Consider the following 14,367-nt stretch of genomic DNA (forward strand, 5'->3'; position numbering starts at 1 on the left):
ACCAGACTAACATTATCAATTTCATGTGGTTTGACCTAGGTGTAGCTCTTCGACCACACAGCATTCAATGACTAAAAGGTATTAAGTAAAAATTAAATTTTGATTGAATGAATTAACACAAAGACTTTGAGTTTTTCATGTCTCAATATGAATACAAAATATATCAACAAGTTTAAGAAAACTTGCCTGTAAACAAATGTCAATTGAAACATAAGGATAGAAGTCAACATGTTTAACTCATGTATAAATATTAGAGATGCATGGATTCTTTTTACACAACACTCTTCTCTGATAGCAACACAAAAATAAATGATTATGCCTCCTAAGAGCTCACACCTTTGTTGGTCTACATCCAAATTGGATCAAGATCAAGGATAAATTCATTTCTCCATTTCCTCCAAAGATACGGAGTCTAACAAATTAAGAAAAAAAGACAAACTCAGACAGCCTATATGTCCATCCCACTAGAATAACATATAATTAGAAGCAAACATTCAAAATCCAACAAACAACTTAAGAGGACTAAATCAAGCATATTTACCCCCCAAAATGTTCCTCTCTGGACACTGAGCACATAATAATGCAATGATGTAAAATATTTACTTTGGCAAACTAACTTTAAAAATTAGCTTTGTAGGGCTTCCCTGGTGGCGCAGTGGTTGAGAGTCCGCCTGCCGATGCAGGGGACATGGGTTCGTGCCCCGGTCCGGGAAGATCCCACATACCGCGGAGCGGCTGGGCCCCTGAGTCATGGCCGCTGAGCCTGCGCGTCCGGAGCCTGTGCTCCGCAGCGGGAGAGGCCACAACAGTGAGAGGCCCGCGTACCGAAAAAAAAAAAAAAAAAAAAAAATTAGCTTTGTAAACATCATCAGAACCCAAATATCCCAACCTGCCTTAGCAGATCTCTCATTAGTTCTTTGAGAAAAGAATAGAAAGACTATGTATTAGTAATCTCCCCCAAAAGCAATTAGAAATCTATAATTCTTTGAACACTACTTGTATTGTTACCAGGAATAGGGATGCAGGCCAGAGGGAATGTCGAAGGATGACCAGAGTCAGCAACAGGTAAATAACCTTTAACACACTTTTCACTATTGTATGGTATCCACCCTTGTTTACTCCACTCAATCATACTCCTCTAGCATAGAATTTCTAGCTATGATAACAGTGACATAAAGAACTTAGGAAAAGGCACCCTTATTTAGAAATGTATGTAGGCCAACAATATAGAAACACGCTCTATAAACAGATGTAAATGTTCTTGTGAATTCTGTATACAAAAAGGGTGGTTTAGTTTAGAAAAACATTACAAGTTTGAATTAAACTGCAAAGGAAGAATACTTGCATTTTTATGCCTTTGAGGATATTTCATTTCAAATCTAATGTGTGAATTTATTAACCAATGCTAGTGCAATAAAATCCAGGAAGCTTAAAATAATTAGGGTTACCAGGTAAAACACAGGATTCCCAGTTAAATTTGAATTTCACGCAAATAATAAATAATTTTTTAGTATAAGTAGGTCTCAAATATTCCATGGAAGCACTTATATTAAAATATTATTCATAGTTTATCTAAAATTTAAATGTAGCTGGGCACCCGGTACTTTTATTTCCTAAATCTGGCAACCCTAAAAATAATGCATATGGAAAAGAAAAACAAAAGTCTTTTTATTGAACAATCTAAAGAACAAAAGAGCATTCCTGGGTTGGTGGAGGTGGTCAAAGGGTCAGAAGTTTTGATTGTTCCCAAAACTAATATCTCCAAAGCTTCTTCCAGTAGGTCTCCCCTGACTTCACCATGTCTAGAAGTTGTTGGTTCTGTCATCTCTTCCCAGGTATTGTCTTTAATATTGGCTATAGATTGCATTGGTTCCTTCTCAGATGTAGAAAATCATCAAGAGTTTGCTTTTATCACTTAGATTTAAAATTATGTACAGATTTATATATTTACATGAAGCCAATGAAGACCATCATTAAAAAGTAATACAGCCAAACGAAGTAATTAATTGTAAGGTTAGAAGATAATATACTTTTGCTAATTACTCACAGCTTGGTGCCTATTTTTTCACAGCAGCCAACAACTGCATGTTTTTAATCCCCATAATAACAATAATGGCATACATCATTAACCCTATTTTATTCTTTTTAAAAATTTTTTATAATACCAATAACAAAGATCATTAACCTCTATTCTGTTTAACATCTAATCAGCCATTTTAGTTAAATAAATATCATAGAAAACATTAAATATCACTTTGCTAAGCTACACTGGCTCTCAGGAGGGGAATTCTTCCTAATGCATTATATTAACATCAGTGTACTCCACAAGTGTCAAACCATGAATGGTAACAAGGAAATAGATAAACAATAATTTATGACTTTAATCAAATTAGTTCAAACCTGTCTTTTTCAAAGTAGTTTTAAATCTTATTTGTATAATTGCATTGTGTTTATGAAGTTATTATCTGAAGCTATTTATAGAATAGAGCTGTCCCATTACTGAGATACTGTAAGACAACAGCTCATGAGCATGCCAAGATAGTGAGACCCAATGTGTTTTGGAAGGGAATTTCTGAGAACAACTGCTCTCTGAAGTGTGGAAACCTGTACAGTATTGCTGGCCTTGGTAATAGTTACTCTGAATCAAGCCTCTTATTAAGGGCAATATACCTGCCTGCCATAACATTTCTATGGGTTTATGACCTAAGTAACAATTTCACACAATCAGTGACATCAAAAGAACCAAAATGGTAAACAAGACTCCTACATAAAATATTTAGCAAAGCCTTGTCCCAGATCCCAAATAAATGGTCATTTCTCTACATATGAGTCCTTATTAGCTCCTTATGAGAATAAGTACTTAGGCAGTCCCGCACTACTCAGTCGGCCTGCCCTATCAGGCTTAGTTTAGGAGACAGGTGAAAGAAAGATGGGTCAGAACTACAGATAAGGTATAATATATATAATTTTAACAGTGTTACCCCAACCCTTTTCTCCTTTATAATATTTAGAGAGAGAGAGAGAGAGAATCTTAGCAGAGGCTTTTAGAGGAAACTAGTACTTACTTGATAAATGGCAGTACTTGTAAAATACCTCTGTGCCTCTCCCTAATTTCTGGGCCCAAGATTACAGATTTGCCTATCTTTTGAAAAGCAAAAAAATGATATTATGCCACATTGATTTAACAGCTAGAAATAAAAATGTGCTATTCTTTCCCAACATACATTTTAGCATCTGGTCTAATTTCCTATCATGCACACCCCAGAATACAATTTTGGTGGTTTTCTATCACATACACTACATTATATATTTCTCAAAAAACATTCAGTTCCATCCATGATGCTTTTGTCTAATATATCTCTCAATCAGACAGAGGACAGTAACTAAGAAAAGAAAGGAGCTGCTATTGGAGCAGGAAGAAAACGGTGTTAAGTGGACTCTTCCTAGCTGGTTCCGATATCTCATATGCACCATGGGATGTACATATAAACAGTAATATGGCTTTATCCACCCTCCATTGTTTGACTCAGCATTAGTTAATACTCTTTCAAATACTGTGTTTGGCTTCTGAATGCCATAGGCACAATATAGAAAACACAGGGGTCAGAAAACAGAAATTCAAAAATGGTTTGGACAAAAACATGGCTTAGGAGAAGAAGTTAGAAGAATTAGGGTTAGTTCTTCCCCAAAATAATAAGCTAAAGAAAACCTAGCAATTACTTGATTTCTGTTCTTTTCCCTGAGTACATTGAAACCTTTGCTTTATTTTCTGAAGGAAAAGGAACATGACTTAATAATCAGAGAAGAGGCTCACTTCTCTTTGACTTATTCTTTGACAAATTCACAGAGCCCATTCCACAGCCAGCATCAATGTCTCTGTTCCGCTCTTCCCTAGATGTATCAGAGAGGTGGCCTGGTGAATAGGATGCACACTGGATAGGACAGTAAGTGGGACACAGGATTTGGGAACACCAGGTTGTAGCAGACACTGCCACAATTCTGCTCTCTCCTTTTTGGACATGTATTGCTTCCTTAATGCCAGTAACTAAATGGTGTTTATTTTTCCTGAACCTAACTTCTCCACTGAAAATTATAATCTGTATTATACTACTTCCATTCCTACTGTCCTATATTTATTTAGGAGTTCCTCTACTTTATGGACATTCTGGTAGAATACGGTAGAATGCTTTGAGCAATCTTTGATAAGGTACTCAATAAATGCAGGTATCTTATCTTAACTAGCCACAGACCTGGATACGTACAAAACTGAGTAGTGAGGACAGAAACACTTTGAATTTTCTGTACAATGATGTCAGGAAAAAGAGAAAGCCTTTCTGCATTTTCCTATGCCTTATTTTGGCTAAAAATCCTGGTTGCCTAGCTCCCAGTGCAAAACACTTGATTTAAGACACTAAATGAGCTACACTGTCATGTAAGATTTGTTGACATTTCACACTGTCTTTCAAATAATTTATAACTAGTACACAGTTCAGGGAAACAAATAATGATTAAAATTTATATTCATCATAAATTAAAAAGTGATTCCTTTGGTTGTAGCACATTAGAATATCAGAACACAGTAACTATTTGTATTTTAAAATATGAAGCATCAATGCCAAGAAATATCTTTACATAACTCTTGAGTTTGATAGGATGGGCTTTGGTCTAAGAAGGAATACATTGTAAGTAAAAAATATCACTACATGGACATATATGATTAAATATTAGATACGTTTATCACAGTAAGTGTTTTGAATGGACAAACTTATAAATATATTCTTGCTTCTTATTCAAAGAAAAGTATTATTACTATACTGTTATTATCATGGTGAGTTCTAATACGACTGATCAGTAATAATAAAAATGAACAATTTTAAGATTTGTACTAGTCACCCTGCCCCTGACGGCTAGTATTTTGATTTCCAAAAAAAATTGAATCAGTTTTCATCTCAAACAAAATGTTATGTACTGGAGTCAAAAACAGAGGTGATAACTGATGAATTCATCATAAATTTCTAGACCGTCTTGAATCTTCCATCATTAGTCAAGACTCATCCCATAAACCATACCTTCAAACTTTTCCAGAAACCTGCTCTAAGATGACTCTTCTTGTTAAAGTATGACCTAAATTCCGCCTTAGAGAAGGTAAATATTCTCCTTAATATTTTTTAAAAAGAACACAAATAGGCGCAGTGGTTAGGGATCCGCCTGCCAATGCAGGGGACACGGGTTCGAGCCCTGGTCTGGGAAGATCCCACATGCCGCGGAGCAACAAAGCCCGTGTACCACAACTACTGAGCCTGCACTCTAGAGCCCTTGAGCCACAACTACTGAAGCCCATGGTCCTAGAGCCTGTGCTCCGCAACAAGAGAAGCCACCGCAACGAGAAGCCCACACACCGCAACAAAGAGTAGCCCCCGCTCACCCCAACTAGAGAAAGCCTGCGTGCAGCAACGAAGACCCAATGCAGCCAAAAATAAATAAATAAACTTATTATAAAAGAGAACACAAATAGGCTTTACTCTCCTATCCATATCAGTAAAACCCATATGACACTTCTGCTTTTATAGGTTTAAAAGATGGTCAAATATTAACAATTTCATATAGTTCAGCATAATGTTTTCCAGACAGGTTCAATGTTCCTTATAAAAGTCATTTGTGAGACAAATATTTTGAAGTCAAATTTTCCTGGATTCCTTCATTAGGTTTAAAATAGAAAGTGCTACTGTTAGGCTATCTTCCAACTGTAGAAGTTGTATATTCCAGGCTATAAAATTTTCTGAGACATTATTTGATACCTAAACTCAACATTTCACTGAACATATTCTTCTGGTAGCAGTTGTAAGAATCTAAGGAGATTTGTAAAACTATAAAAACAATACCACTATTCTAAGTTCTTTTTTTGCTTTTGGAAAACATTATTTATTTTGGAATATATTGTTATTTGCTTTGGAAATGTTTTTATGTTAATTACCATGGGTTTGTTGTTATTTTTAAATGATTTAATGAATAAATATGTTTTAACTTCTCAGTTGTAATATCTAATGTAGTAAATATCAATAGATATAACCTGCAAAAGTCAAAGCTCTGTGGAGTTTTCAATAATTTTTAAGAGTGTAAAATGTCACTGGGACAAAAAGTTTGAGAATCACTGGGTTAATTAAAGAGATAAATCAGAAAAAGAGAAGGGAAACAACAGACATAAGGCATTTTATAAATCAGACCATTCATTCAGCGCTAAGGGAACCTAGCCTAGACCTGCTTCCAATAAGGGAGTACCTGACTGACAAAATATCTGAGGGCCTCATCTCATTTCTCACTTGGGGTGGGGTTAGGAGGGGATTCAGGGCTGAGCGCAGAGATTTCCATGGGCATATTTCTAAGCCTAATCCCATGCAATTTTTTACTGCTCACAGATGCTACAGAGAAACCTCTGGGCAAGAACAATCCTATCCATTAATACAGCACAGCAACAGGTATTTTCTTGCATGACTCATTGATTTTAGATATAATTTCAAGGGTCATCGGATTCTTTTTCCTTATCATAACAATCTTGAGAGATTAAGAAAAACAGAGGTGTTTTACTCTCACTTTACAGGTGGGGAAACAAAGCCGGGTTTCAGCGTTTTACCCTAAGGCACGCAGGCTGTGTTGGGGCATGTTGTGGAATTTAACGCACCTGCTTCTAAGCACAGAACTTTATCCACCTAGGTCCCTGTCTTTAAAACAGATTTTTAGCACCAGAAATTTTTTAAAGTGAAATCGTACTCAGGAGCCCCATAAAAGAGCACAAGAAAAAGAACTGTCGCAGGTGCAGAAGGAGCTGGAGATCTAGATTCCCACCCATTTTGCTTCCCTTCAGCCAGTTTTCTTCCTTTGCTCTCTCCATCTCTTGCCCTCTCTCCTCTTGGGACATCAGTCTGTCCAAGACCTTCTCTTGGTTATTTTTCCCCTTTATACCAAGATCCTGCTTCTGTTACCCTGCCTTTCTAGGCTCCTATTAAGTATGCTTACTGTATTTCTTCAAATACACATATTCTTGTAAAATAGGTCCTGTTTTTTGTGCGTATGTGTTTAAACTACACAAATGGCATTATGCTGTAAATCACATAAATCACGTTCTCCTTCTTATTTTTGTCCTATTAACATTCTTCTACTCAGATTTTTAATCTCTACATCTAGCTTATTTTTTATGCACATATGGTTCTATCACATGTATTAACATGCCACTTTTACTTATCCATTCTCCTACTGATGAATCCAACATTCCATCAAAGAAAGCTGAAGATTTTTTGACATATCACCTTGGGGTCAAGGGGGGAGAGTTTCTCTGGGATAGTCACTGGGTTGTTAGGTGTACCCAGCACAATCTTACCAAATGCTACAAAACTGCCCTGCAGAATGGCCCTCCCACCACAGATCACGAGAGTTGCTCTCTACACATTAAAACTTGCTGCTTTCCTTTTCTAATATCCCATATGCTGTTGAGTATCAGGTGTCATCTCAGTTTTGTTCTAATTAACATTTCTCTGATAACAATTGATATTGAGCATTTCTTCAAACACGTGTTAAATTTCTGAGTTTTCTTGTCTGTGAAATTGTGTACACCTTCTGTTCCTTTTGCTATGAATTTTATGTCTTTTTCTTGGGGATTTCCAGTTTTCTTTTCTATTGTAGGTATGAATTCCTTGCAGGTTTTAGATGTTTCAAACATCTTTGCCCAATATGTGAACTTCGTTTATTGTATCCTTCATTCAGCAGGAATCCTTCATTTTGATATTGTCACATTTCTCTCTCCCTATTTTTTTCTTTTTTAATTTTTGGCTTCTTATTTTTCAGTCTTATATGAAAAATTATTTTTGTTAATCCCTAAGTCACAAAGATATCCTCCAACATTTTATTCTTTGTTTTATGGCTTAACCTTCCCATTTAGATCTTTAATTTATTTGGTGTCCACCTATGTATATAGTATTATTAGGAATCCAGCTTTAGTTTTCTGCATTTAATGAACTAATTTCCTGAACACCTGCTGTCTATCCTTTCCTTGTGGTGCCTTATTTATCATATATCATATATTTTAATCCAATCACTGCTTCTATGTTTCATTAGTAAATTTTATCCATTTACTGTTATATTAGAATGTTTTTCTCCATTTCATATTTTTAGTCATTCTATATTTTTTTAATTTTTATTTCTTCTTTCTATTAGCAAGTACAAAATTTCTTCCAGCCTTAAAATCAGATATTCACTTTCTCTTCTTCTGTTCATTGCTCATTCATATTATGTTTATCTGTCTCTAATAATTTCTTAGACACATCTATACTTCACCTCGCTCCCCTAAAATAGACACATTCTTGGTCTCCTCCTTCATTTCCATTCCAAAATAGCATGTCTAGATTTTTAATTCTGTATTGTTCAGATATTATTTTGTCTGCTTCATTTGTCATGCTTTTTTTAAAAAAAGATAAAACTAGCACTTAGTAAGATATTCACTCACCTTCTTACTTTCCACTTATTGCTACCTCCTGTATTTATTTCTCATTTGTATTAGGAGTACAACCTCTCTACTACATTCACAAAGAATGTCTTTGTGTGATACATTTTCTGATTCTTATACACATGAGAATATATTTATTATACCTTTACATTTAAATGAGAGCTTAACTGGATATTTTTTAAAATCCAGTTTTCAAATAATTTAACTTCAATATTTTAAAATAAGGGCTCCTTTGCCTTTGTGTCCCTTTATTTAGCTTCTTCTATTTGTTGCCACTGAAGGCCTAATGAACCCATAGAGACACAGGAGGAAATAAAAGATGGGTAGGCTGGGGTGGAGGGGAGAGCACACAGAGTGTAAGGAATACAGACTTCAGAGTCACGGGGACATGGATTTGGTTTCAACATAGAGCATTACCAGGAGAGAACAACAACAACAAAAAATCCACGAACTAGGGCAGCGACCAGGGTTTGTTAACTCAAGAAAAATAAATCCCCCAGTTTTTCAATGTTATCATAATCCATGAACTTCCTCACTATATTCAAGAGTTGTATCCAAGAACCCACCTGAATTTCAGGAGCCGATGGCCAGATGCAGGTGTTTCACATGGCTTATTATACCTAGGGATTTTGTGGCAAGAAGCTGAAAAAATATACATACAAAAATTGAGGAAGGTTTCTCTGTAAGTTCATTATTTAGTAAATATAAATTTTGATGCTTTGCTGCACAGTACATAAATGTTGATACCAGATTTTCACTGAAGACTATACCTTTATCATTATAAGATACTATGTGTTTGACTCAATGTGGTCTGATATTATTATACCACCTCCTGGTTTGTTTTTGCTTTGCATTTGCCTCTTACATCTTTGCTTGTCCTTTTCCTTTCAACCTGTCTCAGTCATTTTGATATAGGTGTGTCTTTCATACATCTAATTATGTCAGAAAACAAGGAATCCTTGAATACAGTGATGAACACACTAAACAGATGCCCACCCTCATTGAGCCTATGTTCTCCAGGGAGAGCAGACACGAAGGCAAACACCTCCCACCCAGAAACTAGCACAGTGCCTGGCACATAAGAAGGCAGGAATAAATATATATTGGTTGAGCGAACTTATTTTTTTAAAAAATAATTACTAAGGAATTGAAATTTATGTCCACACAAAAACCTGCACATGGATATTTATGGCAACTTTATTCATAATTGCCAAAACTTGGAAGCAACCAAGATGTCCTTCAGAAGGTAAATAGAAAAATAAACTGTGGTACATTCAGACAATAGAATATTATTCAGCACTAAACAGAAATGAGCTATCAAGCCATGAAAAAACATGGAGCAAACTTAAATGTACATTAAGTAAAAGAAGTCAATCTGAAAAATCTACACAGTGTATGATTCCAAATATATGACATCCTGGAAATGACAGAACTATGGAGACAGTAAAAAGATTCGTGAGTGCAGGTGGGGAGGGATGAACAGGCAGAGCACAGAGGATTTTTAAAGCAGTGTGAATACTCTGTATGATACTATAATGGTGGATACATGCCATATATACTTTTCCATAGAATGTACAACATGCAGAGTGAGCCATAATGTAAAGTATGAACTCTGGGGGATAATGATGCGTCACTGTAATTTCCCTGATTGTAACAAATGTACCACCATGGTGCTAGATATTGATAGTGGGGTAGGCTGTGAATGTGTGTGGGCAGGAGTTTGTGAGAACTGTCTGCACCTTCTCCCCAGTTTTGCTGTAAACCTAAGACTGCTCTAAAAAAATAAAGTCTTAAATAAAAAAAAGGAATTACTTAATCAAAACACTGCTAAATTCTTTGAGGGAGAATTATACAGAGCTAAAGGAACATTTAAAATAAAGACTTAATCTAGGGACCAGAAAGCTCCCCGATAAGTGACTCTTTAGCTCAAGGACGCCAGACAATAAAGAAGGGGAAGAGTATTCTAGAAAGAGGGAGCAGAATTTTTTTTCTATTTTCATTCAGCCATATTTTCTAGTTTTGTATAGAGAATAACATTTATAAAGCCAGTAAACATATAAAGTGGAACAAGTGTTACAAATAAAATTTTCTAGCTACTATAAGGGCCTATGATAAACAAAACAAGGAAAGGGTAGGCAATCAGGAAAGGCTCCCCCAAAAGTGCCATTTAATGGATTGTTACGTAAATATAAAATGAATAAATAGAGCTTTATGAATAAATTAGAAGATCTTTTCATCTCTAAAATGAGATTTCCATTTTCAGAGTTGCTATGAAAATTAAAGAATAGTTAAATTAAGCTGCTTTAAATCTAGTTTCAAACAAGGCAATAAATAATCACATAAAAAAACAAGTAAGGCTCCTAGTACAATGCCTACTACACATTAGGAATTCAGTAACTTGTTGTTGTGGTTATTATTATTTTAAGTAGATAAGTAAAAATATACTTTTCTTTGGTAAAATGCCATAATACGTATCTTATGGGATTCTTTTGAGAATTAAATTAAATTAGAAAATGTGTATAAAGCATATATATTACTGTTTAGAATTTCATAGGTATCAAAATTATCATGTTTCACAGATAAACATATATAAATGGCTGTTAGGTAGGTATATAGATAGTCACAGATACTGTTAGCATAAAGAAATTAAATATGATGGAGAAATGAGTCGACATGTACTTGGGAAGGCACGGTGTCTCTGGCAAAGTTTCCAGAAGAAACCAGGATCCATAGAAAGGAGAAGAAATAGAATGAATAAGGAAAGAGGATCTATAGTGCTCACAGCAAGGACTCCCCAGGGGACAGGGACACTGCCACTCAAACAGAGCCTCAGAACTTCTTACCACTCAAAAACTGAAAATCAAGAGATTTCATAATTCTGTAATGAAGTCAGGGAAGTAACAGAAATAAAGTAAATTTCAGTTACCTATCATTTTACTCCTGGACTGAGAGAGATCTCAAATTCATAAAGAAGAGCAAAACTGCCCATTTTATACAGCAACTGCAAACGCTGATAGCATCTCCCATCACGGTTTATGAAAGCAACTCTGGGTGTCTTGTATTAGACATTTTACACTGGAAAAATGCGGCAACATATCTATACCTTCTTAGGTTAGCCATTAATAGCAAGAGGAATAGAACTCAAAATACAGCTCAAAAATTATGACTTTGAAGGTTGACAGTTGAAGTATGAGACATCAGACCTACTGAACGCTGGCAGAAGACCTCAGACCTCCCAAAAGGCAAGAAACTCCCCACGTACTTAGGTAGGGCAAAAGAAAAAACAGAGACAAAAGAATAGGCACGGGACCTGCACCAGTGGGAGGGAGCTGTGAAGGTGGAAGGTTTCCACACACTAGGAAGCCCTTTCACGGGTGGAGACTGCGGGTGGTGGAGGGGGAAAGTTTCGGGGCCGCGGAGGAGAGCACAGCAACAGGGATGCGGAGGGCAAAGTGGAGAGATTCCCGCACACAGGGTCAGGGCCGTTCGGCACTCACCAGTCCCAGAGGCTTCTCTGCTCACCCACCAGTGTGGGCGGGCCTGGGAGTTGAGGCTCAGGCTTCAGTCGGAGCGCCGGAAGAGGACTGGGGTTGGCGGCGTGAACACAGCCTGCAGGGGGTTAGTCCGCCACGGCTAGCCGGGAGGGAGTCCGGGGAAAAGTCTGGACCTGCCAAAGACGCAAGAGACTTTTTTTTCCCTCTTTGTTTCCTGGTGCGTGAGGAGAGGGGATTAAGAGCGCTGCTTAAAGGAGCTCCAGAGACAGCCGCGAGCCACAGCTAAAAGCGCGGACACCAGAGACGGGCATGAGATGCTAAGGCTGCTGCTGTCGCCACCAAGAACCCTGTGTGCGAGCACAGGTCACTATCCACACCCCCCTTCCGGGGAGCCTGTGCAGCCCACCACTGCCAGGGTCCCGGGATCCAGGGACAACTTCCCCGGGAGAACGCACGGCACGCCTCAGGCTGGTGCAATGTCACGCCAGCCTCTGCGGCCACAGGCTCACCCCGCACTCCGTAAACCTCCCTCCCCCCGGCCTGAGTGAGCCAGAGCCCCCGAATCAGCGGCTCCTTTAACCCTGTCCTGTCTGAGCAAAGAACAGACGCCCTCCAGCGACCTACACGCAGAGGCGGGGCCAAATCCACAGCTGAGCCCCTGGGAGCTGTGAGAAAAAAGAAGAGAAAGGGAAATCTCTCCCAGCAGCCTCAGAAGCGGGGGATTAAAGCTCCACAATCAACTTGATGTACCCTGCATCTGTGGAATACATGAATAGACAACGAATCATCCCGAATTAAGGAGGTGGACTTTGAGAGCAAGATTTATAATTTTTTCCCCTTTTCCTCTTTTTGCGAGTGTGTATGTGTATGCTTCTGTGTGAGATTTTGTCTGTATAGCTTTGTTTCCACCATTTGTCCTAGGGTTCTATCTGTCCGTTTTTGTTTGTTTTCAATTTTTTTCTTTTTTTTCTCTTAATAATTATTTTTTTATTTAATAACTTTATTATATTTTATCTTACTTTATTTTATTTTACTCTATTTTATTTTCTTTCTTTTTTTCCTTCCTTCCCTCCTTCCTCCCTCCCTCCCTCCTTTCTTCCTTCCTTCCTTTCTTTCTTTCTTCTACTAATTCTTTCATTCTACTTTTTCTCCCTTTTATTCTGAGCTGTGCGGATGAAAGGATCTTGGTGCTCCAGCCAGGAGTCAGTGCTGTGCCTCTGAGGTGGGAGAGCCGAGTTCAGGACACTGGTCCACAAGAGACCTCCCAGCTCCACATATCAAATAGCGAAAATCTCCCAGAGATCTCCATCTCAACACCAGTACCCAGCTTCACTCAACGACCAGCAAGCTACAATGTTGGACATCCTATGCCAAACAACTAGCAAGACAGGAACACACCCCACCCATTAGCAGAGAGGCTGCCTAAAGTCATAAGTCCACAAACACCCGAAAAAACACCCCCAGACGTGGACCTGCCCACCAGAAAGACAAGATCCAGCCTCATCCACCAGAACACAGGCACTACTCCCCTCCACCAGGAAGCCTACACAACCCACTGAACCAACCTTAGCCACTGGGGACAGACGCCAAAAACAACGGGAACTAGGAACCTGCAGCCTGCAAAAAGGAGACCCCAAACACAGTAAGATAAGCAAACTGAGAAGACAGAAAAACACACAGCAGATGAAGGAGCAAGATAAAAACCACAAGACCTAACAAATGAAGAGGAAATAGGCAGTCTACCTGAAAAAGAATTCAGAATAATGATAGAAAAGATGATCCAAAATCTTGGAAATAGAATAGACAAAATGCAAGAAACATTTAACACGGACCTAGAAGAACTAAAGATGAAACAAACAACGATGAACAACACAATAAATGAAATGAAAAATACTCTAGATGGGATCAATAGCAGAATAACTGAGGCAGAAGAATGGATAAGTGACCTGGAAGATAAAATAGTGGAAATAACTACTACAGAGCAGAATAAAGAAAAAAGAATGAAAAGAACTGAGGACACTCTCAGAGACTTCTCGGACAACATTAAACGCAACAACATTCGAATTACAGGGGTTCCAGAAGAAGAAGAGAAAAAGAAAGGGACTGAGAAAATATTTGAAGAGATTATAGTTGAAAACTTCCCTAATATGGGAAAGGAAATAGTTAATCAAGTCCAGGAAGCACAGAGAGTCCCATACAGGATAAATCCAAGGAGAAATACACCAAGACACATATTAATCAAACTGTCAAAAATTAAATACAAAGAAAACATATTAAAGGCAGCAAGGGAAAAACAACAAATAACACACAAGGGAATCCCCATAAGGTTAACAGCTGATCTTTCAGCAGAAACTCAGCAAGCAAGAAGGGGCTGGC

The 14,367-nt window shown here is 37.7% G+C and overlaps 1 long non-coding RNA gene across 3 annotated transcripts in view; it reads right to left on the reverse strand.

Moving 5' to 3' along the window:
* Nucleotides 1–318: 318 nt before the first annotated feature.
* Nucleotides 319–14,367, reverse strand: part of LOC141277848 (uncharacterized) — a 105,447-nt gene continuing 91,398 nt past the window's right edge. The window contains exons 3-4 of one of the 3 annotated variants that reach the window (XR_012329709.1): nucleotides 9,064–9,139; nucleotides 319–412 (exon numbers count right to left, since the gene is read on the reverse strand). This is a non-coding gene — a long non-coding RNA (uncharacterized lncRNA). Of the gene's footprint in view, nucleotides 413–3,078; nucleotides 3,143–9,063; nucleotides 9,140–14,367 lie in introns of those variants that run through there. The other 2 variants (XR_012329708.1, XR_012329710.1) reach the window with 2 other exon arrangements.

The sequence above is a fragment of the Tursiops truncatus genome, chromosome 2 (genome assembly GCF_011762595.2).
Source record: "Tursiops truncatus isolate mTurTru1 chromosome 2, mTurTru1.mat.Y, whole genome shotgun sequence".
In the NCBI taxonomy this organism is placed as follows: domain Eukaryota; kingdom Metazoa; phylum Chordata; class Mammalia; order Artiodactyla; family Delphinidae; genus Tursiops; species Tursiops truncatus.